Source organism: Haemaphysalis longicornis, unplaced genomic scaffold (assembly GCF_048455015.1).
Source record: "Haemaphysalis longicornis isolate Haplotype H1 unplaced genomic scaffold, Haemaphysalis longicornis Haplotype H1 scaffold_71, whole genome shotgun sequence".
Taxonomy (NCBI): Eukaryota; Metazoa; Arthropoda; class Arachnida; order Ixodida; family Ixodidae; genus Haemaphysalis; species Haemaphysalis longicornis.
Window position 1 is genome coordinate 865143 of NW_027526425.1, and position 26117 is coordinate 891259.

At 46.2% G+C, this 26117-nt stretch overlaps 1 pseudogene; it reads left to right on the top strand.

The window, feature by feature from the left end:
• The first annotated feature begins 16018 nt into the window (after positions 1-16018).
• LOC144148013 (uncharacterized) lies at positions 16019-16693 on the top strand (annotated as a pseudogene).
• Positions 16694-26117: the final 9424 nt, after the last annotated feature.

Consider the following 26117-nt stretch of genomic DNA (forward strand, 5'->3'; position numbering starts at 1 on the left):
CTTAGTGTCTTTAAGTGATTTTTCCATTCCTACATGCTCTTTTTACTATTTTCAAGCTGCCTCCGTTCGTTACAGCTTGCTCAATCCTTTCCGTATTATACTTCCGTATGTCAGCTGTATTACGCTTATTGAATAACTCCGAAAGCTCCGCTAGTTCTATTGTGTCAGCTGTGGTGGAGGCTGTGATGCTTTGTCGGTTCCTAACTAAACTTCTGGACACGTCTTACGTTACCGTGATCTAGTTGACAGAAGAGAAATGGCAGTGGGATTTCTAGGCGATAAAAGCATGGCTGGCAACATAGACTAATAATATAGCAATAATAATAGGTTAGCCGATCTTGTAATTAGGCTTAATAAGAGGTACAAAATCGAGGTAGTACTTTGCTACGCGCCTACATCCAGCCATGACGCCCAGCTAGTTGAACGCTTCTATGAAGATGTGAAATCGGCAATGGCTAAATTAAAAACACAGTATACCGTAGTTATAGGAGAATTCAATGCTAAAGTAGGGCAGAAGCAGGCTGGAGACAAGACAGTTGGGAACTATGGTCTGCGTTGTAGAAATGACAAAGGAGACTTATTAGCAGAGTTCGCAGAATGGAATAATCTACGCATCTGCAAACGGGAGAGCTGAAATTGGACGTGGAGGAGCCGGAAGTGGACGTGGAAGAGCATAAAAATAAAACAGACTTTACTATCCGATTACCCAGGCGTCGTGAAGGATGTGGAAGTGGTCGGAAGGGTAAGGTGTAGTGACCACCGTGTGGTAAGATCTTGAATTAGGCTATATTTGAAGAGGGACCGTATGTCACGACCCCCTTTTCCCGTTCGCGCCAACAATGAGGCGCGGCAACAGTTAATTTTTTTGCACGGTGGCCTTCCCATGCGTGTACACTCGTGCCGCAGTCGCTGCAGTTACTCAGAGCACTTGGGTTACTTTAACAAATTATTTCCTTCACTACCCGAACGAGATGACAATAGGAAAGAGAGCGCTTAATAAAACACAAAACCAAGAAACACCTTAATGCATTCATCTGCATTCGTGCGCGCAGGACCTAAGCCTGAGACGCTGTACAATGGGAACCACGTGCGTGCAGGGCGGCCAGCGCACGGCGTTAACTACGCTTGCGACAAGAAAAAAGCACACATCCGCAAAACACAAAATACACAGCAAAAAAAACAATAAACATACCCAATACTCCAGCTGTAGACTACACAAGAAACGCTCTCTAGGAGGAGGCCTACATCCTAACCCTAGGCGCGGATAGCGTCATTGGAAAGTTCATAGTCAAAATGGACCAACGGAAAAAATCCGGTCACGCCGGGTCAGTCGCTTACACCTTTCGGCGCGCAGTGTGCGGAGTGTCGTCGGTCGGATGGCCTGCGACGACCACGCGAGCTGGATCCCGTAGACGAGGCGCTGGTCGTCCCGCCGCAAGCCCACCCACTTCTGCTAAAGCCGCGTCAGCCCCAGACCCTCCCCAGCGAGTTCCACGCTTAAAAATCTTCAAACCGCCCAAGCTACCGCTCGCACCCCCTTCGGAAGACTTCGCCCGACCGTCGGACTGCCCTGCACATTTGCTACTGCGCCGTCCCAATTGGTTCTTTTTTTCCTTGGGCCCCCAACACCACGCCCCATTGCGAGTGCGGAGCTGCTCTCCCCATTTTGGCGTCACCTTCCCGTAATCGCGCAGGCGGCCCGCGCTGGACCCTACCGGTTCCTCTCGGCCCACTGACGTTGGAGAGAAAACGAATAGAAAAGAAAAAAAGGCAGGGTGACTCAGGTGAGGGAGACGAGGAAGCCGCGACCAAAAATGGCCTTCCCCTGCCGAGGAAGCCGCCATGTCGGCCTCCCGAACCAATGAGTCGAGAGCCTGGACGGACGATTGTGCCACCGTAACAAGGTAGTACGAAAGAAGCCGATCAATGAGCCAACAAATGCATTGAAAGTTGAAAAATTCAGGATCGCGCTGCAGAACCGATGTTCAAATATAACCGAGGAATCAGATCTTACGACACAGGAAGCCAGCGACAATTTTACACGCATTATTACAAAGTGTGCAGCAGAAGTCGGGGATTCAAACGCTAGACAGGATAGTAGTAAACTTTCCCAGGAGACGATAGGTTTAATCAAGAAACGGGAAAGCATGACAATATCTACCCCAGCTAACAGAATAGAAATAGCGGAGCTTTCGAAGCTTATAAGCGTAAGACAGCTGACATACGGAAGTACAATATGGAGAGGATTGAGCAAGTTGTAAAAAACGAAGGCAGCCTCAAAGCAGCGAAGAGGTGTGTACGCGTAATGATAAATCAGAGGTATGCAGTTAAAGATACGGAAGGCAATGTCATCCCGAATATGGATTGCTTGGTTATAGTAGCCGAGGAGTTCTATAGAGATCTGTACAGTAGCAGCGACATCCAGGACCATACCCAACTAGGAAGTAATTCAGTGGAGATAGACATACCACTAGTAACCACCGAAGAAGTAAGGAAGGCTTTGAAAGAATTGCAGGGGGCAAAGTACCTCGTGGGGGGGAGATAACAGCATACCTCTTGAAGGATGGCGCCCTGATAGTTCTAGAAAAGCCGGCCATCCGATATACGCGATGCCTAATGCCCGCGAGTTACTGGAATCTTGGAAGAATGCGAACACCATCCCGATCCATAAGAAAGGTGACATGAAGGAGTTTAAACATTACAGCCCGACCAGCTAACTGTCAGTCATCCAGAATGTAGTTACCAAGGTAATCGCTAACAGAATTTATGCCGCCTTACATTTCACTCAACCTAAAAAACAAGCAGGGTTTCGTAAAGGCTATTCAACAATAGGCCATATTCACATGATCCATCAGGTGATAGAGAAATGCGCGGAGTTTACTGAACCTCTGTATATAGCCTTCATATATTATGACAAATCATTTGACTCTGTCGAAGTCTCAGCAGTCATGCAAGCATTGCGGAATCACGTTGTAGACGAGCGTTGTATACGTAAGGATACTAGAGGGTATCAACAATGGGTTCACAGCTACCATTGTCCTCCATAAGAACAGCAGTACATTACCTATAAGAAAAGGCGTCAGACAAGGAGACACAATCTCTCGAATGTTATTCAATCCATGTTTTCAAGACGTATCGTAGCGTGTGCTAAACCGGCCGAGGTTGAGCAGATTCGCGTGGCTCCTGGAGTGCCGCGCTGCGTATGCCCGAGGAACAGTGACGTCTCAAGGCGCACAGCTGGCACGCCAGCACCGCCGCCGCCGCCGCGATTCTATTGGATTTGACTTTGATTGGATTGGATTGCATTTGAAATAATTTTAGCAGCAGTAAGCACCCTCTACACATATCCGATGAACGTGATCTTGTCAAAATGACACCTAGCTTGCCTGCTACCACGCCAGTCAAACAAAACGCTGTCCCTGAATGAACTACCAATTCACCTTGCCTGAATCCCTTTCGTCCCCGCCACAGTCCCATAACTCCATTCTGCACGTGAACGCTCGTTCTGCAAACAACAAAAATGATCACTTAGAGTATTTCCTTAACCAGTTTTCTTTTCGTTTTAATGTAATCATGCTCACCGAAACTTGGTATAGTAATGACAAAAGTATGCTCCAATTAAATGGCTATAAAATTTTTTTCACTAATAGAACTGGCAGACGAGGAGGTGGTGTTGCTATCTACGTACACTCTTCCAGATATTAAGATATTACAACTTAGTTCCCGAGTTCTCAACAATAAGTGAGGGCTATGAAATGTTGACCTTCAAATCTAATACAGAAATTATATGTGCAATATATCGTCCACCAAATGGGATCATGCCATACTTCATGCAGTTTATTGAGAAGTTCTTGGATTATGTTAGTAAAAACGATTTTTTTCTAGTATGTGGAGGTGATATGAACGTAAATATTTTAGATGACGGTGTCATGGGTGGTAATTTACTGATAATGTTACAATCCGCTGGTTTCGTAAATTTGATTAATAGCCCAACACCCGTCACCCAGGCCACTTCAAGTTGCCTGGATCTCTTAATAACCAATGCCGATATGCTTGTGTCCGATCGCGGGACGATTACATCAGATATAACTGACCATTGCCCAATATTTATGTTCTATCATAGTAAAAATCAAACCAGAACCTTTCAACGTAAACCATTCCTTACACAACATATATCGGCCAAAACACTTGAATCCTTTAAATTAGACGTTGTCGCTTATAACTGGTCCCGCCTCTTCGAAATAACAGATCCGAATCTTGCATATTCAAGTTTTCTTGCAGCATTCATTAAAATGTATGCAGCCCACTTTTTTTTAAGCCTCTTTCCCGTAATAAGAAAACAAAGAAACCATGGAATATGGTGGGACATATAAAAAAATACTGAAAAAAATAAACTTTACTATCTCTTTCTTAAAACACAATCTGTAAATACCCTGGCAGCTTTCAAAAAAGCACGAAACAAACTAAATAATCAGCTAAGACAACTTCAGGCAGCATATCACCAGCAGTTGTTTGAAGACATTTGTTCAAAGCAACCAGACGTTGCTTGGAAACTAATAAATAACTCTCTAGGCCGCGGCAAAATAAACACACCAATCGAAAGCATAGTGCAGAATGGCCATAAACTATCCGGGAAAATTCTTGCGGATTACATCAACAGGTACCTTACAAACATTGACGTACCAGCTGGTGAAACTACTGCTCTCCAAATACCTATTAGTGGTCCTACTGGAAGCGTTTTTTTTTGTAGCCTACTGATGATTTCGAAGTATACAGAACTTTTATGAGCATAAAAAATAGCAAAGCATTAGATATAGACAACATTCAAGTTAAACCTGTTAAGTACGTCCTAGAATTTATTACCACAATTCTAACTCATATTTACAATTTAATTCTTCAGACTGCGGTGTTTCCAGATAAAATGAGCGAGCAAGAATAACGGTAATTTTTAAGCATGGAGATAAAAATGATTCTAAAACTTACAGGCCCATATCTGTGATACCAGTATACTCCAAATGTATAAAAAAATTAATCTTTTCGCGTATGTCTAATTATTTTGAAGCAAGAAATAACATTATGGATGCACAATTCGGTTTTCGCAATGGAAGGTCCACTGAAACAGCCTTGCTAACTTATAAAGAGCACGTATTGTCAAATATAGAAAACAATAAGTTCACTTTAGCACTCTTTATTGATTTTAGTAAAGGCTTCTACTGTCTAAACCATCATATTTTAGCTGAAAATATATCGCAATCAGGAATTCGTGGGCAGCCCCTAACACTTATGAAATCTTATCTAGAAAACAGAGTGCAATCAGTGTATATTTCTGGTGAACAGTCTATTTTTTTACCAATTATAAATGGTGTTCCTCAAGGCAGCGTGCTAGGTCCCCTGCTTTTTAATTTATATATAAATGACATTACGCACATTGACTTAAATGCAACATTCGTAATATATGCCGATGACAGTACTATACTTCTTTCTGGTCATGATAAGAATAGTCTAATGCTCCAATGTAACGCGGTATTGGATAAATTATTTCATTGGTCAAGTTCGAACAGAATTAAGGTTATTCCGACGAAAACAAAAGCAGTTTTATTCCGAGCTAAAAACAGAAGAGTTGAACTGAAATATACACACAAATATGCCAATCATGATGTAGAATTAGTAAATGATCACAAGATCCTCGGTGTAACGTTCCAATCCCGGCCTTGTTGGAATAAACATGTAGATACCACCTGTTAGAAACTCTCTTCTGTAGCCGGCGCGATAGCGCGCACGCGACGATCCTTCCCAGAAAAAGTTAAACTGAACGACTACAATGCCTCATTACTAAACAGCGCAACAAAAACACGGACTATAGCTGAGGTACACAGGACGAGCGCTGACTTCCAACTGATCTTTTATTGAAAAAAACACATATTTATACCCCACACACCTACACACACGTGCCATAAATGCACACAACAAAACAAGCAATTCATCACAGCGGTGCTATGACGCGCCACACATGCTCTAAAAATTCCTTTTAGAACACACGCACTTGAAATGATAAAAAGCCCTCTCAAGCCATGACACACGTGTTGCGCCCCTAGATTACTTTCTATGTAGCGTTCCTTCCCCCTTGTAAAAAATCAAGTTCCTTGGCTGACAGAGCAACCGAAGGTACGCTGACGCAATTTTCCCCCAACCTAGCAATTTTCGCTGCCTCCACTATCTCCCTTGTCATCTGGTCACTATGGCGCTGAATGACTTCGCATTTTTCGAACATGGGAATGCACTTTCCGGTGGTGCCTTTGCAATCTCGGCAGTGAATGCCTAGCTGCCCTTTGACACTTGTTCGTACATTGTTGCTATGCTCCCGGAGCCTTGTATTAAGACACCTTCCCGTCTGGCCCACGTACTTTTTTCCGCATGGCAAAGGAATCTCGTAGATTACCAACTTTGCGCATGGGACGAACTTCGTTTTGTGCTCAATGGAGCACTTGTGGGAATCCTTTCTCGGGAGGTACGTCTTTTTGCAAAGGGCCCCCAGTTTGCGAGGGGCGGAAAAAACCACTTGTACGTCAGCCGCATTCCCTATTTTTTTCAGCCGATGGGCTATATTATGTATGTATGAGATTACTGCAACCTTCCTTTTTCCTTTTTCCTTTTCTACCACGTGTGTGGCGCGTCATAGCACCGCTGTGATGAATTGCTTGTTTTGTTGTGTGCATTTATGGCACGTGTGTGTAGGTGTGTGGGGTATAAATATGTGTTTTTTCAATAAAAGATCAGTTGGAAGTCAGCGCTCGTCCTGTGTACCTCAGCTATAGTCCGTGTTTTTGTTGCGCTGTTTAGTAATGATGGATAACCAACTCGCCCAATACTGCACTTTGCTCGACTACAATGCTTTATTTGCCTCGTATATAAATTACTGCAGCTTAGTATGGACAAGTACAACTAAACAAAACATCAATAAACTACTCATCTTACAAAAGAAAGCCATTCGCCATATTGCAAACCTTGATTATTCGTCTTCCACTCGGACTTTCGTCCCACGTTAAAACATAATCAAAGCAAATTACATGTACGACTTCCGAATTCTCCACTCCTTCTACTTTTCTTCGCTACCAATAAAAAACTTTCTCATACATTCGGCATCACTCCAGGCCCAAACTCACCCTATAAATACCCGTAACACAGACAACTGGCACCAGCGAAAATTCCGCAATAACTACAAGTTGCAATCACTAGAGCACAACTTGGCATTAATTCTAAATAGATACCAGTTTGCAGCTAATTTTTCTTTAGGACAGCTAAAATTGTTTTTTGCCACCAAAGAGTAAACTGGAAACAGCCATTTATTGATTGATAAACATCACTTCTTGCAGTGCAAATGGTTCTGCTGATACCCCATTTCTTTAGTTATTTCTCTTGTTTATACATTCCCCTCCCATTCCCATTTTCTTGATGCGTTTTTATAAATTTTATACATTGTTATACATTTCAATGTTTTTATACTTCAGAGCGTTATGACGTTGCATATTTGCATATTGTTTGAATTTGTGAAATTGCATTTTTTCAAAATTACGTACTGAAACTGTTACCTTCTGTGTATTACATTGTGTGAAAATCAGTGTGTATCCATATGTTTCATTTTGTTAGAGTTTGTATAAAAGCTCCCTGCGTCATACTGACACTGTTGAGTAAGGGTTCACGGGCCCAGTCAAGCGGTTAAGTCTGCTTTTAGCCCACGGACCTCTCCAGATGTATTTCTGGGAAATAAACCGACTGATCAATTGATCGATAATCAACTAATCTTAGACAACCAGGAAACCTAAGAATAACCAGCTGAACCTTAGCTCATGCTATGTATGTCCTGGCATAGCCGAGCTAATCCACTGAAACTATTCCACAACATGTGATGGGAACCAGGTAGGCGTAAGGGTAATAGGAAATACCTCCATAATCTCTGATTTGCTGATGCGTTGCCTTGCTAAGTAACTCCGGGGAAGAATTGCAAAGCATGATTACCCCACTGGACAAGCAGAGTAAAATTGTGGGCCTGAAAATAATATGCATAAAAGTAAAGTAATGCTCAATAGCCTCGGGAGAGCTCAGCTATTTGAGATGTGTGGCGAGGCAGTGAAAGTGGAAAGCGAATATATCTACTTAGCCAAGTAGTGAGTGACCCCGGACCCCACCAAGAGGCAGAGGTAATTGGAAGGATGAGAAGCTGGTCGAGTGCATTCAGCAGGTATTCTGAGATAATAAATGGCAGCCTACTGTTTTCCCTGAAGAGGAAAGTGTATGACAGCTGCATCTTACGGGCACTCATCTTTGAGGCAGAAATTTTGAGGTTCACTAAAAGGGTATAAATTAAATTGTGGACCGGTAATCGAGCAATAGCACAGAAGCTGATACGTGTAACGTTAGGGGACAAGAAGAGAGCGGTGTTGGTATGGGAAAGAACGCGTGTTAAGGACATATTAGTAGAAATTAAGAAGATATGTTCGTGGGAAGGGCATATAATGCGAAGGCAAGATAACCGTTGGTCATTAAGGGTAACAGAATGGATCCCTAGAGAAGCCAAGCGTAGCAGGGGGCGGCAGTAAGTTATGTGAGCAGGCGAGATAAAGAATTATCGGGGATAAATTGGTCGCAGTTTGCACAGGGCTAAGAGAATTGTAGATCTGTGAGAGAGGTTCTTGCCCTGCAGTGGGGGTAGACAGGCTACTTATGATAAATATGATGATGATGATCATGATGGTTACGATGATGATGTGATGATAATGTAGTGGGGTGGACGTGCGTAATTGCGAACTTGACGGCCGTCAAGGTGGTGGCATGATCTGTCGGCCGAGCGTGGTACCTTCGCCTAGCGTGACGGGCATCATCAACGGACATTCCGAGCCCCTAAACAGCCGGCTGTTAAAAAAATATTAATCGTATTCCCAAAACCTACCAATTACCAATTGGAATACTTGGAGGGCTTTCCCCCAAAAGTTCATTTAGTTTGGCATGAATACCTCCTTACAGCATCTCACGGAGTATCGTAACGGCAGTCAAATCGGGCGACTTGAATTTACTGACACTAGCAGAGCTACCCTACACCGCGTCGGATACGGGCGAGCACAAAGCCAAAAATGACGCATCTTCCAAAAACACGTACGTGAAGAACATGAACACGAACAAGAACACATACGTCGTGTTTGCTAATGTCCCACGCGACATGCACCCAGTTTGCCACCAGTAGCGAAGGGAAGGTGGGATTATGTTATTCGGAAGATCCTACGCCAAGAATGACAAAACAAGGTATGTGGACGCTGCGAAATACCCGACAAAAGTGAGGATGCGTGTGCGATCAGTGTGACAATGAAGGACACGACTTTGCTTGGCAACGCTTAATAAGGATGACACTGACTCTATTGAAAAGGCCGGAGAAAAAAATCGCTGAGGGTTACGGTACTGCCTAATGCGAAATTCGAGCACAGAGAGAACTACGGTCTTCTCGGTTATAGCGCATACCTCTTGCTTTTTAGGAAGTGACAACCTCATCATCCAACGCTTGATGGTGCGTGCTATACTCTGGAGCTCTCTCGCAGCGCGTCACCGCCGTGGAGAATATCTCGCTCCGCCGCGAAATATCGCCATCGCCCTCACACTTTTGCCATACTTTAATCTTCGCTTTTTTGCATGCTCTATCATCAGAGGCCAGTTTGTTCGATCGGTTATCACGTAGCGTGTGTCAAGCCGCCACGGTATATTTATACAAAAATTGATTTTGAGTCTGATTTCAGTTCCTGTTGAGTTTTGATAGATTCAATAAAAACTCATTCAAACTCAAGAGCCCTTGAGATTTGTCATTAGAAAGTCAAAAGGATTTGTATTGAGAAGACGGAACACAATATCTAATGACCCCAGTGCAATGAAACTCTTTCCTCCACCAACGGACAAAACCGATCACGTGGAACCTATACCTGTAACGGGCTGTTTCTATCAGCGCTTCAAATTGTATCTACGGAACTCAATAATAATAGGGCTACTACGTTACTTTCATGCTCTTTTATTCTACATTAATATTTCTTATGAGTGTGGTTAATAAAAAGTCAAGAAGATTTATACAGAAAAAAATGAACAGAGTATGGAAAGAATCGGTTTAATTAAAACTCAATAAACGTTTTACTGATAAAACTCATTAGGGTAAACCAGTAGCCTTTACCAGCAGCACCTTTGTGCAAATATTATGTATCTCTCGCTAAGTTTAGAAATAAATTGTATTCGATAAGTTTGAACGCATTTCTTCAACTAGCGCCGCAGAATTGCTTGCACGGTAAACAATGAAGCAAATAAACGTTAACCAAACTATGGTGCATTTTCTCCTCTGGCACTAGACTCCGACGGAAGCGGTTGCCCGCAGCAGCAGCTGATTTTCTTCTTGATGCACAAAAAGGACGTGTGGTTGATACCTTACCGCGCCTTCTCATTATGGGTGAGCCATCTCCACTACCGCTATGTTGAAGCTTTGGCGCAACTTAGGGGCAGTGGAAGAATTCGAAGTCATCCTTTCGGGAAAGTTTGAACGAAAGCATGCATATCTCGGCTGAAAAAATGGCGAGGCTTGAGGATGGAGGGGAGTTTTGGGGGCAGCAAAAAATCACTCCCCCTTCCCCTTTAGAAACATATGCGTTGTGTTCCGGGGGAGGGGCGTAGGTTTAATAAAGCGAATTCTTCTGGTAGATTTACATAACGCATATGGACCATCGCAGCGTAATGCGGCGATTCCGTGTTCCACTGGAGCGGCATGATTTTAACGCCGCTGTTTTGCAGAAATATCTACTTATGTCACGAATCCAACGCTACAATAATATTCCGCTGATGAAAATACACCTATACATACTGAGAAAAAAACCAGCACAACTCTGGCGCAAACCACTACACGTCGAAGAAAAGAGCGCTTATGAAATTTTCGAATATACGGAAATTTGATAAAAAGATTTCAACAAAGTGGAAGAAAGCTTTGTCTCATCATCGTTCGCTCGCGGACTTCATTAGAGAAGTCAGAACTATAGTGATCACCCGAATACCCCGCCGTGGTGGCTCAGTGGATATGGTGTTGTGCTGCTAAGCTCACAAAAGCGAGTCCGAATCGCCGCCGCTATTCCCCCGCCGCGACGGTGGCCACTTTTCAGATGTAGGCAAAAAGCGAAAAGAAAACGCTCGTGTGTTCGAGATTTCAGCGCATATTACAGATACCCATGTGGGAAAAATTAATCTGGAGCCCTCCACAACGTCGCGCCCGTCATCTGTGTACTGATAATAAATCAAACCAATATCCCTCGAATACACAACTTTCGTCGATGATAACGTGAACTGCATACGATAATAACTGTAGACTGCAGCTTGGAATACACCCCCCCCCCAAAAAAAAAAAAAAAAAAAAAACAGATTGCCTACGGCGCTGGACGAGCGTGCTCAAATTTTCCGCAAAAAGAATTTATGTTATTATACCACCCCAACTCATTAATTATGTTAAAATTATAATTTGGATCAAATTTATATCACATGATGTGCTTTATGTGTCACGTTATTTGACTGAAGACCATTCTTCCTGTCCCTTTGGAGTCAGAGATTTTTTCACAATGTCACGGGGCGATGAAATCCAAGCGCCAAAAAGGAAATCGAAACGGCAAAAACCAACATATTTTCTGCGCCCAAATTTACATTCCCAAGTTGTTCTGGTATAAGGTCTGTTTTCCTAACAACTGCGGGGCGCGCTTAGCCTCGCCGTGCTCGCCTCTCCCTCTCCCCACTCCCGCCTCCCTCCGCCCCCCCCCCCCCCCCCCCCATGAACAGCACCTTAGATGTGTTTAAAGGGTTCAAACATGTGCAGGTCACACCATGACGTGGTCACACAGACCTGTCCAACACCCTGCCCAACTACAACTGTAACTTGAAGTAACATTGTCCATGCCAGTTTAAGTACACATCCTCAACGCCCCTGTAGCCCCGGATACATGGACTCGAAAAGAAAGGGTCAAGTCGACTGGTGGGTTCAGCTACCTCGACCCTTCTTGCGTTTGTATGAACCCCGTCCAAAGAATCGAGGTGAGGGGAGCGGAAGGTTCCCGGAAAAGGAGCTATCGTACTTTCACAAGTATAACGCGCACTCTCTTTTGCTGAAAGGTACCCTTAATATTTGTGTGCGCGTTGCTATTGGGCTCAAAACCGAAATAGGCTTTGCCATGCGGAACGGACATGAAGTCCCCCCAAAATCAAAAATTGATCCAATAAAGCGAATTCGTCACCACTACGTTAGTGAATTTCGGCGCACTAATTCCTCAATGGCATGCCTCATACCTTGGTCAGCTGTTGCACAATGTTTCCTGCTGCTGCAATTAGCCCGTAACGCTTAGAATTATGAAGATCAAGGCCCTTGAAATCGCAAACATCTTCAATGTTCCCCGCTATAACTTTCTTTCCAGCAGCACCTGGATAAGCAATCTTATGAAGCACAATCATTTTTGGTTTCCACAGCTGCATACGCCAAACAAAATCTTCTTCTTCCAGGAACGCGGTGTGATGTCTTTTTCATCTGCGCAGGACCGCCAATGTCATTTTTTTTTTTCTGCGTGACCTTTACCACGCGTTACGATTGGGGGCGCGTTAGAACCGCGCCAATGCGGTATTTTGCACCCCGCGGCCCGCCGACTCAGCTCGATGAACGAGCCAACCAACCCCCTGCCTCCGACTCGACTGAACTCGCCCCGGCGGCTCTCCGACCCAACCCGTCCGCTTATACATGGGGGGGTTGAATCCAAAAAACCTGTTTATTTCGACTCAACGCACCCTCGCCGGGTCAATGTAAACGGGGCATGTATGATCAGTCCTTCAAAGCAGTCCAGGTCACCCTGGCTTCTTCACCCTCCTACCCCCCTTCTACAAAGAAACAAAAAGCAGCGCTTCAGGGCACTATCCACGCGTGCAAGTTGCACAGACCTCCCCACGGCCTCCTAGGTAGCTGTAATGAGTTTAACATTGATGAAACCAGCCTCGGAACCGCTGTCAACGCCAATTTCCGGTCAGCGCTTCCCGGCCTTTGTTCACACGGTAGCGGTGCGACGAAATTCGTTGCACGAAAAGGGGTACGGCCCGTTCGTCACATCCCGTTTCGTCATAGGCCGGTTCGTAATAGGCCGTTTGGTCACATAGGATCATTCGTCATAGGCCGGTTCGTAATAGGCCGTTTGGTCAAATAGGATCATTCGTCATAGGCCAGTTTGTCACAGGTGCACAAAATGAATGCCCACGTGTGTTTTTTTCTCGACTCGAAAGAGAGAAGCTAATCACAGGTTTATTTGTTTGTTTTTTTGTACTTTGGGCCCTACAAAGAATGCAAGCCAGAGTGAGAAGTAGGGTGACGTGTTCGGACAAGATTATAGATACGAGCTCAACAACCCACGACAGAAAAGTGAGACAGGGACGTAGCCCAACAAAGTTCTTGGAAGACGAGCCAGGCGTCTGGTTCTAACTGGTCCCGTAAATGGAAAGTGGTAGCACCCAACGACTTTCTCGTCCTTGGAAATTTCGTCTGGGAGTGTCTCATTTCTTCGGATGTAGCGAGGAGAGAATATGTGGGGCGAGGGGGGGGGGGGTTAACGGCTTCAACTTCGGTAAATCGTACCAGGTTGACCTTTTCCTAGTTAGTGGGTTGATGTTTTTTTCTTTTGCATATTTGCAAAAGGAAAGGTTAAAGAAAGCTTTAGTCCGAGATTTTTAACTCCACATGCTTCTAAAGCCCGTTCTACATGGAGCGAATTTCTACTGCGAATCCGCTGGAACGAACATTCGCACTTGCGAAGTTCGCAATGCCTGGAATTATCGTCTACATGGGGCCTGCGAACGCCGCGATTTTCGCATTTCAGATGCGCCTTGTTTGCAGACTGAATTAAGTTTGCCACCAGCAAATGTTGTTGTGATTTTAACAAGGGTGGTTTTATTTTACTTTCTTGGCAAGTTGTTTCTGCCTGGTTTGCGGTAAATATAAGTTTACTTGCGGTTTTATATAAGAATCGCCAATTCTTTATCAATATACGCACACACAGAAGAGAAGACAAACGTTTTGGTGTTCCCGCGCTTTTGTCGCGCTCATACAAGCAACGCCATCTGGTTTCCAAGCGTGCAAGTGGTGCCGAGTTGTGCTCCTATTGGCCGCAGGTCCGGCCCCTCTACGCCGCACACGCCGCAGAGCGGCGTTGATATTCTTACACAGTGGCTCGACCGCTTCAAATGTTTGGCACTTTACCGCAGCAACGAAAAAAGGTGGTTTTGCCGCACGAGCGGCGCCGCATCAGCGAATTCGCAGGCGAAATCGCTCCATGTAGTACGGGCTTAAGAAAGGATTGGGTAGGTGTCTGCGCGGTATAAAAGGGATGTATTTTTGCTCATGGTGTTATTCTCCATTTCAAACATGGAAGTAATAGGCACTACGAGAGGGGGTGCGATACTTTTACATGATGGGTATTCATATACTCGAGTCAAAGTCAATGAATCTACGCTGTATTGGACCTGCCGGCAAAGAGGCCTTTGTAAAGTCAAAGTCACGACTGATCTCGCCACAAGTCGGATCCTAGCCTTTTCTAGCGAACATACGCATGTGGGAGACCCAAGCGAATTGAACGCCCTGCGAGTTTGACATGAAATGAAGAGGAAGGCAGGTAAGTACCCTGAAAGTGATCCTGTATTTTTTTTATCTTTGAACGGGTAATAATTGCGCCTGCTCTTGATTTTTGTTTTGCAGTAGAAGGCCGATTTCCCCCACATCAAATACTTCTAGATGCCGCTGCATCTGTCACTGACGACACCGCATGCCAGTTGCCTGCTGTTTCCACGCTTCGGCGCGCAATCCGAAAGCAGAGGCAACGTGCGAATTTCGTTTACAGCGTGCCTTCCTGCAGGGCTGACATACAACTCCCTCCAGAGTTTAAGGTATAGTAGAAGCTCGCAAACTTTTACGTGGCGAACATAAAATTGTGGTGGCGTTTTTCCAACTGCGACGACCTATGCCGCCCGCAGTTTGCCGTTCGTACTTTTTTCTTTTTGTTATCTTAAAAGGTTTTTGGGGTTTCTCTGATAAAGCCTATGCCTCGCCCACAAACTCCCGGAATCTGTGTTACGTCTTTACATTGGGTTTTGTGATTGATCTTCCTCGAACAGGTGTCGTCTAGAAGCGCACTATGTGCCTGCGGGCAACTTCTGCAATGTGGGACCAGAGCATAAGAAGTTTTAATACTTTGCTTATTTCGTAGCTTATATACTTTCCCGCATGTTCAGCGGGTTTTTATCATAACATAGATTTCCAGTGTGTAGTAGCTAATTTCAATCTTCCCTTTTATTTAGGTCACAGCCAAAGGAGACGCATTCCTCTTATACGACGGCGGTGCGGGTGACAGCGAACGACTTCTAATTTTTGCCACTCAGCAAAACTTGAAGTGCTTAGCTGAAGCAACTTCATGGTTTGCTGACGGAACCTTCAAAGTCACCCCCGATCAATTTTACCAGCTGTACACTCTGCATGCGGCCATCAATGGCATTGTGGTGCCCTTGGACTACGGCCTACTCCCCAGCAAGTCTGAGGCAACCTACAAACGGTAATTACTGAAGTCCACTTCCGGAGAGGTTTCTTGTTCGTTCTGTCTGATGTTAAGTGATTATATTGTTTTTATTTGGGTAGGTTTTTCGATATCCTGTGGGCCTGTATGGGTACAAAACACGTAGAAGTGGTCCACACGGACTTTGAGATTGCGGCTATCAACGTGATTGGTGCGACTGTTCCTGGAGCAAGGATCCAAGGATGTTTTTTTTTCGTTTATCTCAATCAGTATACCGGAAGGTTTGCTCCTCCGGCCATCAAAGTGGCTACAACACGGACGAAGAATTTGCAGTCAAGGTACACAGTGTTATACTTTTTGCGTCAGTAACCTTATCGGGCAATAATCCAGGAGTTCATTGTACCACTGTCCACTTCCAGAAGATAATGCTGACGGCTCTCGCATTCTTGCCGATAGCTGATATCCCTGATGCCTTCAAGAACTTGCTACAAGATTTCCGTACAGAGGCTGCGTCGGTAGCGGACTACTTCGAGGATGTATATATTCACAGGCGCCGCAGAAACGGCATGTCTACGGCCATGTTTCCACCCGCCGTGTGGTCGGTGAGGGACTCGACCATGACAGACCTGCCACGGACAAACAATCCTGTGAAGGCTTGGCACCGTGGACTACAGGTGAATTGTAGTCATCATCCAAGGCCTCCTCAATTACTACTGCAACATAAGCTGTTAACAACTTATACTCTCGCTGTATTTGTTAGCTTTTTGGGGATATTTCCCCTTTTGTTAAGCAAGCATTAGGCACGAATTATATGTTCCATAATTTTAGCGTGTTTATTGTTTTTATTTCAGAGCAATGTGGGCTGCTGCTCACCGAAAATCTGGACCTTCCTGGCCTGCCTCAAGAGAGAGCAAGCCCTCACTGAGATGAAGCTCGCTCAAGCAGAGGGGGGCACAACATCATCGAGGGTATCAAAGAAGCACGCCGACTGCAACCAGTGACTTCAAGCTGTGATCAGCCATTACAGCAACACTAATCCGTTGGCAACATTAAGGGCCGCCGTCAGGAACATTTCGTTTTCAGTTGTAAAATGTTTGTAAAAACTTTTGTAAAAGTTGTGAAATGTAAACTAATAAATATTTTTTATGTGTTCACATGGGCCATTTCGTGTCACTTGTTAGTGGCTTGATACAAGTGGTGCAACTAATTATTTGATGGACCTTTCTCCAGTAGCCATCTGCGCATGCGCGGGGCGCCGGTCCGCCATTCTTGGCAGTAGCTCTCAGGCAAAATAAACAAAAGGGCGCCCCCTCAGCTAGCTGCTTGGGGAGCGGATATGCCTCCTACAGGGCTGCACGTTTTCATATCCTCCTTTCGGACAGTTCGAGTGAGTTATGTGCACACAAAAAAGCCTTTCCAAGGAAAGGGGCAAAAGTGACCACGCTGTGAGCACTTGGCTACCAGTGAGGGAGCAACAAAAATAAAAAAAAGTGAAGAAAAAGAAGTGCTACGGCCACTGCAAATTAGTCGCGCGAGCGTGCACTTGCTACCGTGCCATTCATGTGAAAGGCAAGGTGGACGGGTGGGAGCGGTATGGACTGCAAGACCAGGATAATTCGTGCACGGGTTCCGCAAAAGCCAAACATTTTTTGGGGCGGGCCTTACTGGCAGTTTAGGATCGCCGTGGCAGCCGCTAAGAGGACCGGCACTACGAAAAGGTGTGCAAAGTAGTTATAGTCATGCCTCAACACTTACGTCAAAAAAAGCCACGAATTTTGTTTTTGTGTTCCTCTGACGAACTTTCCTAATGACAAACTGGCCTATGACGAATGATCCTATGTGACCAAACGGCCGATTACGAACCGGCCTATGAAGAATGATCCTATGTGACCAAACGGCCTATTACGAACCGGCCTATGACGAAACGCCATGTGACGAACGGGCCTACACCCCACGAAAAGGCACGTTGACCGAGAGTTCCTATGTCGAGATTGCATTGTACAAAAAGGCCGCTGTGACGATTTGGCGTACGACGGGTTCTCCGGTGACGAGCGGGCTTCTGACGAGGGGGCTCGTTCCCGGTGAAAACATATCTTTCAAGTGAAAACAGCTTTGTACTCGTAAACGGGGAAGGCCCTCTGTCCGAAGGTCCCTGAGGAATAAACACCGGCTTTGCGCGAAAAAGACAATACACACAGGAAGGACACGCAAAGCTCGTGTTTATTCACCAAGATACACCAACTGGCCCAACAACAAATTCTTCTAAGCCCCTGAGGACGCCGCTCACACTACCTAAACGAGCAAACGAAGCAAAAAAAGGAAGAAAGACAAACTGAAGCGCTGATTAACAACTCATCCTTATTGCACAGGGACATAAACGAGCCCGACCCTGCTTCACACCCCTACAAAAAGAGGGAAACCGAATAAAACACAAAACAAAGCCGACAAATGTAAGTGAGCTAACATGTCGTTTTTTACACTCCGAACCACTCTCTCGTCAAAAAGAAGTATTTCTTTTGAAAATTTTAACCCGTTCTAAGACCATGTTTCTCAAACGCAAACGCCTCGCTCACATCCTGTGCCCGCAAGCAGCTAGGGAACTTCGAAACTGTTTGAAAGATTTCGAGTATTCAGAATTCTTCCGTGTCTTCTGCTGCCGTGCTCCTACTCGGGAAAGAGGCAAGGCCGCGCGGACACACAATACATGTGCCACCCACCGGACGAGGAGCAGTCTTCGGGTTGCCTCGGCCGTATAGGCCTCGTGCACTGACATGGTGGCGCCACAGAATTTGAGCCAGCAGCGCCCCCTGTCAATCCGCGCCGCATCTTTTGCTCGTACCGTGCTTCGCCGGTCCGCGTATCCCGTGCAGAGGGCCAACGTGACTACGCGAAGCGAGCCGTGTGTGAACTGTTCTGCGGCTTCAAATAAATAGGAAGCCCTGAGAAATACTAAAAAATAAAGGCTACTTCACCTGCGGAAAAAAAACCAGACGCCAGCAACATGTCTTCGGCATCAACGCAGAAATTCAGGCCGAAACAGGGCCCTCTATATAGCCCTGGAACATGGTGTGATTCGAATGAATAGTTTTAAATGCAAGTACGGCTGGGAGTAAGCAAAAAATATGGAATGTAAATTTTAATCCGTCAGCATTTTTTTGGCAATACGCCAGAGCTCAATCTTTGTAATGCCTGGCATTTGCACAATAACGCACAATGGGAGATCGAAGTTAACGTGTCGTAATAGTGTAACTGTAGACCATTTGTCGAGTGAAGTTAAAAATACATACAGGAAAAAAGAATAAAAATGAACTTGCTATATCCGGAAGTCTGCCTATTCACAGCAATCACACGTTTAATAAAACAAAATTATAAAGAACCCGGAAATGCAACCCGAACAACACAAAGAATTATTAATACGCACGAAACGCCTTGCATTCGAACAAAACGGCATAATTATAAAACATTTGTCGCATAATTACGTAAATGTATGTTATTTGTATAAGAAAAACTAAAGATACCAATAGAGCTAGAAATGATCTAATGGAACAAAAAGAAAACCAATCCGCCGCACTCACCTGTTTATTGATTCCGAAATAATAAAAACCAGAAAAGCAAACAATATTACGAAAAAATCAGAGAAGCACCAATATGGCCGCAATTAAAAACTTCAAGTTGAACAGAAGCGGCATAGGAATCCATACACACGTACAATTCTCTTAATTTCTCGAATTTTGTTGATATTTCACGAACATAAACCCTTGCTTCGTTTTTGTGCTCGTCGGCAAACCCAAAGCGCTTTTTTTTTTCGAGGAAGCTGATGGAAGGCGACCGAGGAAGCTGCTGGAGCAATTGTCTGCCGCGGCTGGGGCTAACACACGGCGACGGCAATTTTACATCAGTAGCCAAGACAGCCGAACAGAAATTGTCCACGAAGTTGCCGTGTGCCTGGGATAAGCCATCTGTGTGTCCAACGCAGGACACACAGCAGCAAATAAAACGCCTATTTAAATGTTAGCACGACGAGCGCTACTGAAACTGTCGAACATCGAAATTAGTTTACACGTCACCCGAAAAAGGTGCCCGCACAAATTCGTGATGTGAAATTCAGTTTTGCTGACGTTCCTGCGTGCGAGGGCAGCCACAAAACTGTAGAGCCAACATATGCTCCTGGAACCAAGCGTTGAGGTGATCAGATGACTTCTCAGAGAACAGCCTGCGCTCTCCTTAATAACATTCGCATAAAAACCAACATCATTTATTCTTCGGCGATGTTCCAGACTTGTTTTATGCAGAAATGCATTATAGTCGGGGGTTGTAGTGCGTCCCTTGGCCGGCGTCCGCAGCGCGTCTGATGATGATTGTGGCATGATGCCCCTAGGGATTGGCCAACCAAACAACCCATCACGAGATAGCTTCGCGTTCAACCACCATCGTCATCTTCCCGTAGGGGAACCGCTGAAGAAGAAGAAGGAGAAGAAGACAAAGCTGCGAAGAGGAGGGCTACGTGAGTCTTGGCTACCGTTATCCTCCTCGGCCGTCGCATCTTCCCGATCTGAACCCGGTCGAAGAGCGGCTCATCGTGCCTCGACTCCCCTTCATAAGCATCAGGCGGCTGACTCGAGGCAACGGGCAGTTTGGAATCAAGGGACAGGCGGTGAACGTGCCCATCGACGTATCGAAGGTTGTGCGGTGCCTTCCTCGCATGGTACCCGAGGAAGTTGCGTTCGACGTTCGCATTTCTGCATCCTCACAATCCCCCTCGGGGAGGTGCAGGGGAATTTTTTGTAACTGTTGAGCTATCGGGAAACATAAAAGTAAGCAGAATTGCTTATTTTTCGCCAGGAAAGGCGCCGTTCTGTGATACCTCCGCCGCTGGGGGCGGCTGACCGCGCCGGCCTCGTACGAGCAAAATATGCCGCCGCGGCTGCCAGGAGGCGCTGCCTGAGCCGCTCAAGCAGAGGCTGAGCCGCTCAGCAGAGGAAAAGGTCCCCAAATTGCCGCGACAGGCACGGATGGGATACCGATGAAGTTCATTAACCAGTTAGGACCAAAGAGCAAGGGAAAGGTACTGCAAGCCTCAGAACAAGGATAGAAGAAAAGGCAATACCGGCCGCATGGCAAATGAGCAGGATGAACTTAGTGTACAAGGGCAAAGGAGTCAAAACAAACCCGAGCTCGTATAGGCCAGTAACCGTCATGTCAGTGCTGTACTGGTTAGCAATGCAGGCAGTGAAGTTCAAACTAGAGCAGTGGGTGGAAGAAAATAGGATATTAGGGGTGCTTCAAAATGGGTTTCGAAAGGATAGAAGACTAGACGACAACTTATTTGGGGTAAGCCAATGCATAGAGGTGGCGAAGATGCAAAACCGACTTTTGTGGTTAGCCTTTATGGACATTAAAGCGGCGTATGATAATGTAGACATGGAGCGGCTTTGGAGTATCCTGGAGGACAAGGGAGTTGGGGTAAAATTCATTAGCTTACTCAGGGAGGAATACCGGGAGAACGAAGTGCAAATAGTGTGGGAGGAGGTAACATAAATAGGCCTGTATACACCTACAAGGGTTTGAAACAAGGATGTCCGCTCTCTCCGCTGCTGTTCATGATCTACATGGCGGGGTTAGAAAGGAAGCTAGAAGTCAGTACGCTGGGATTCGACTTATCCTACATGAAAAACGGACAGGTGGTGGAACAACGGGTTCCGGGACTAATGTATGCAGATGACATATTGTTGATGGCGGTCACCGGATAAGTATGCAGGGCTTGATGGATATATGCGGTGAAGAAGCGACGCTCCTAGGGCTATCATTTAGCAGAGAAAAACCGGGGATCATGGTCTTTAATGACGGCGAGGACCACAAAACAGTATCAGTACAGCAAGTAGAAATACCGTTGGTGAAAGAGTATAAATATTTAGGAGTATGGCTGAACAACAGCGAAGATTACACGCAGGCGTCTGAGGCTCACCTTAAGATGAAAGGAAGACGGAACGCGGCTATAATGAAGCATAGAGCCCTCTGGGGATACAACAAATACGAGGTGGTAAGGGGAGTCTGGAAAGGGGTCATGGTACCAGGATTAACTTTCGCTAATTCGGTTCTGTGCATGAAGCCAGAGACCCAAGCGGGCCTGGAAGTAAATCAGAGGGCGGTAGGCAGATTGGCCCTAGGGGCCCACAGAAAAACTACAAATGAAGCGGTACAAGGGGATATGGGCTGGTCGTCTTTCGAGGCGAGGGAGGCGCAGAGCAATATAAAGTTTTAGGAGCGACTTCGTGAGATGGGGGACGAAAAATGGGCCGCGAGGTCGTTTACGTACCTGTATATGAGGAGCGTGGACACACGGTGGACACGGAGGACCAGACAGCTGACCAAGTGGTACGGAAAGTCGGTAGGGGAAAGCGGGGTTTACACAACAGTTAAAAAACAGGTATAGGCAGCAGAGACGACGATCTGGACACAGAGAATGGAAGCGAAAAAAACCCTAGACTTATAGGGCAGAGAAACGGGAAATTAAGAAGGAGGGATTCTATGGCAATACGAGAGGCAGTGCGTTGCTCTTCGAGGCACGGGCAGGGTGCCTGAGAACCCGGGCATACACGGGTAGCTACAGGCAGCAGGATGAAACGTGTGCATGCTGCGGCAGTGATCGGGAAACTAGATCATCTTGTCAGGACCTGCACAGAGATACGGCCACCGTGGGGTGAGGGGGAAACGACGCTAGCGGATGCTTTGGGATTTGGGGCGATGGGAAACCTCAACTTCAAGGCCATAGACGTGACGAAGAGGTGACTAGAGTGGTGGTGGAGGAAAAGTTGGGAAGGGATGCGTACGCAGGCGGAGTAATCATACGGATGAGAATTTAGAACATCGAGGGGAGGAAAAAGGGGGGTGGGGGCGATGAGTTTAAAACAGAAAAGAGGGAGATATAGGAGGGAGGAAGCAAATCTATAGGTTAGCGGGGAGTAGGGCAAGTAAGCGTAATAAAACAGGCAAGTCGGTTGCTGACAACCGGCGCCCCGATTTAAAGGGAACACCACTAATCATAATCATCATCATCATCACCAAGTAGCCGCGCACTAGCCCTATAGGTGGAAAAAACAATACCGCATTGGGAAAAACTCGGTTCTTTTTCGCTTTTTTTTCTAGCAGGACAACGCTGAAAAACAGAGCTTCTCCGGGGAAATTTGCGGTGATTGGACCAATCTGCAGTGAGGGAAACAGTTCCTCAAATCAATAATTTCACAAGTAACCGGGCACAGATTTTTAATCGCAGAATTATTTTATGTGGCTAGCTTGTTTTCAAACATAAAACCTGAGAAAAGTTTGTACATTTCTTGAACTGCTGTCTTCTTCCCATCCTTTTCGAGAAGGTCAAACCATGTACCTACTAAAATAGCCAGCTACTAAGATGTCACAAATGACCGGCCAGGCCCTCAATGTTTTCATTCGGGCAGCCGACATGACGGCTTCCTTGCAGGGGACGGCCATTTTTTGTCGCACTTTGGCACCTGAGTCAGCCCATTTGCTTTTCCCGTGTTCGTTTTTTTTTTTCCAGCCTTTCGTGGTCACTGCTCCGAAGAGGGCACGTGGCGGGGTTGCGGCAGTTCTGCTTGCTCGCAGTTGTCCCGATTTCTCGGAAGGCGACGTCAGTGCGCCAGCGGGAACCAGTTTGGTCCAGCTCGGCGTGTCCCCGCGATTTCCGGAAGGGGACTTCACAATCGGGAAAGCAGCCCGGCACTTGCAGATGCGGCGTGGTGGCGGGGGCTCTGGGAAAGAAAGCACCAATGGGGACGGCGGAGGTGCAAATTTGCAGGACAGCCGGGTGATCTGGCGAGGTTTATTTAAGGGTGTGCGAGCGGAAACGTGGGGCACTCGAATGAAGATTTATCAACGTTCCAGACGCTGGGGAGGGTCTGGGAGTGACGCGCCTTTAGCGGAAGTTCATCGGTATGCCCGCGGCGGTACGACCAGCGCCTCGTCTTCGGAATCGAGCTCGCCTCGTCGTCGCGGGTCACAAGGCTGACTAGACTCCGCACCTCGGAGCACTGAAAAACGTAAGCGGCTGCCCCGCGAAGCCGTCTCGACTTCGCCGTGACTTTCCTTCACTGATCTTGCGGTTGTCCATATCCACGCCTAGGGTTAAGGTTTATGCCTCCTCCTACAGTGTTGCCTGTGTCGCGTACAGCTTCTATACTTGCTACATTTTTTTGTTGTTTTGGTCTAGGGTTAAAATGTACGCTGTGTCTAAAGGTACGTCGGACGTACCCGCAGCATTTCTTAAAGATACGTCGGACGTACCCGCAAAATTTCTTAAAGATACGTAAGATGTACCCGCAAGATTTCTTAAAGATACGTCGGACGTACCCGCAAGATTTTTTAAAGATACTTCGGACGTATCCGCGGAACTTTAAGTACGTCGGTGTATTCGGTTTCACTCGGCCCAAACATGCAGCGTACGTTCAGCGTTTTCTCGCGTCGACATCGCGTCGCCAGAAATGCATGGCGACGCGAGCTGAAACTCGAGCGACGCCGATGTCTACGCTCGCCAGATATCGGCGTCGACGCAGCGCGAGAGCATCGGAAAGCGAGCGGCAGCGTCCGTCTTCGCGTGGTTTGGGGTCGTTCCTTTCAGCAGAAAACAATCAATTTCTTTTTAACTTACGGTAATTGGTTGCCTTGAGACAAATTGCAAGCTATTTCTGTTCGCAAGCGCTCATCCATTTGTGGCTTGTTCGGCTTTCATCGGGGAGATCGGGGATCTGCGATAGTTTTGTGTGAGTTAAATGAGGGAGCTCTGGTTACATCGCATCCAGTATTAGCATAATGTGGCTTGTCAGCAAGATCGGTGCGTGACGAGCAAGCGTTATCAGCGCCAGAATTCTGGCGCATTCCATTCCATTCGTAGCTCCCGTGGCTTGCGCTGGGGAGACCGGGGATGTGCGATGGCTTTTTTTTACTCAAATAAGGGAGCTGTCGTTACATCGCTTGTAGCACTAGCAATATTGTCCTCGGCTCCAAGATCGGTGCGGAAGAAGCAAGCGTTACCACTCCTCAAATCTCTCAAATACGACCAAAAGAAAGCACACCCGACACTATTCGTGGGCAGCCTCAGTAGGTACACCGAATTCTTCAAACCTCCTCGTCTCCTCGCGTGGTCGAGTGGTTGAGAGCCGGGCTTCTGCTTTGAAAGTCCGTGGTTCGAAGCAAACACATTTTTTTTTTTTTTTACTGCGAGGGTTTGATCAGTTTTTTTTACAGGGTACAGACAGGGTGCCAGAGTAACCTGCCTTTCAACGTACAAATGACGTTCGACGGTAACCTCAGTATCAAGGCAGCGCTGAAATTTGTTTTGCTTACAATTTGAATTCATGAACGTGCAGTCGGTACGCAACATGAAGGTTAAATCAAGTAGCAACTAAAGCAGTTGTGCGAGGTGCGTCTTCGTTTATCATTCTATCTTATTTTGTTCTGATTTGACTGTGATGGCTCGAGATACATTTTGCAGCATTTCAGTATTTGCCCGTCAACATACTTAGCAATAAATAAAGACGCCAAGTGATTTTTTTTTTTTTTGCTAAAGCTAAAGTCTTGATAATTGCAGTTCAAGAAGCGGCAATAACTGCTCATAAACGACTTCAACAGGATGGCATACGTGTCCAGCAACGCCCGCCAACGCAGCGACTGGCGCGCGACTTCGCCGGTCTCCTGTGGTCCCGCGCGTTGACGCCGAACGCTCGCGCGACGCGTGATTTCGCGTCCATGTGGTTAGGGCTTTAAACAGAAACATATGAGGGGGGAAAAAAGAAAGATACTCGCGTCGCACATGATTTTGTTTCCCTCTTGCGAGAACCCGTAGTGGTCCGCATTCGATCTCGGACCTCAGCGAAGGCTCTAACCGCCCCTTCAAATAAGGTCCGCCCCTTCAAACACGAGGGAAAAAAATACATTCTGCGTCAGGTTAGGCATCGTTAGGTTGTTGGCTTTTATACAGCAAACGCGTGGTTTCGCCGTCTATGGTTCGAGATAACCACGCTAGTTTCGAGCAACGTCGCTTTCGAGCCACTCTGGGCCCTGTACGTCCGACGTATCTTTAAGAAATCTTGCGGGTACGTCCGACGTATCTTTGAGAGATATTGCGGGTACGTCCGACGTACCTTTAGACACAGCGTAAGACGCTAGCCTCCCCAGATTTGTATCTCTATTCTCCCCTATTATGTAACTGGTTTTTTGTTGCTGTTGTTGCCTAGGATTAGGATGCAAACCTCCCCCGTGAGTGTGTCTCTTTAGTACCCCCATTGTGTATTTGGTTTTTTTATTGTTGTTGCTTGTCTAGCTAACGCCGTGCGTTAGCTGCCCAGCGCGCACAAAGCCGATGTCCGCGTAGTTTTTTTTTTTTTTTGCATGTCTTTTTTTTTGTCTAGCGTTTCCGTCCCCATGTAATGTCGTCTTGTTCATGCAGTAAAAATATTTAGTTTATAACGTACTCGTTCACCCCTGTGAGCTCCCAGTAACTCCAACAAGAAG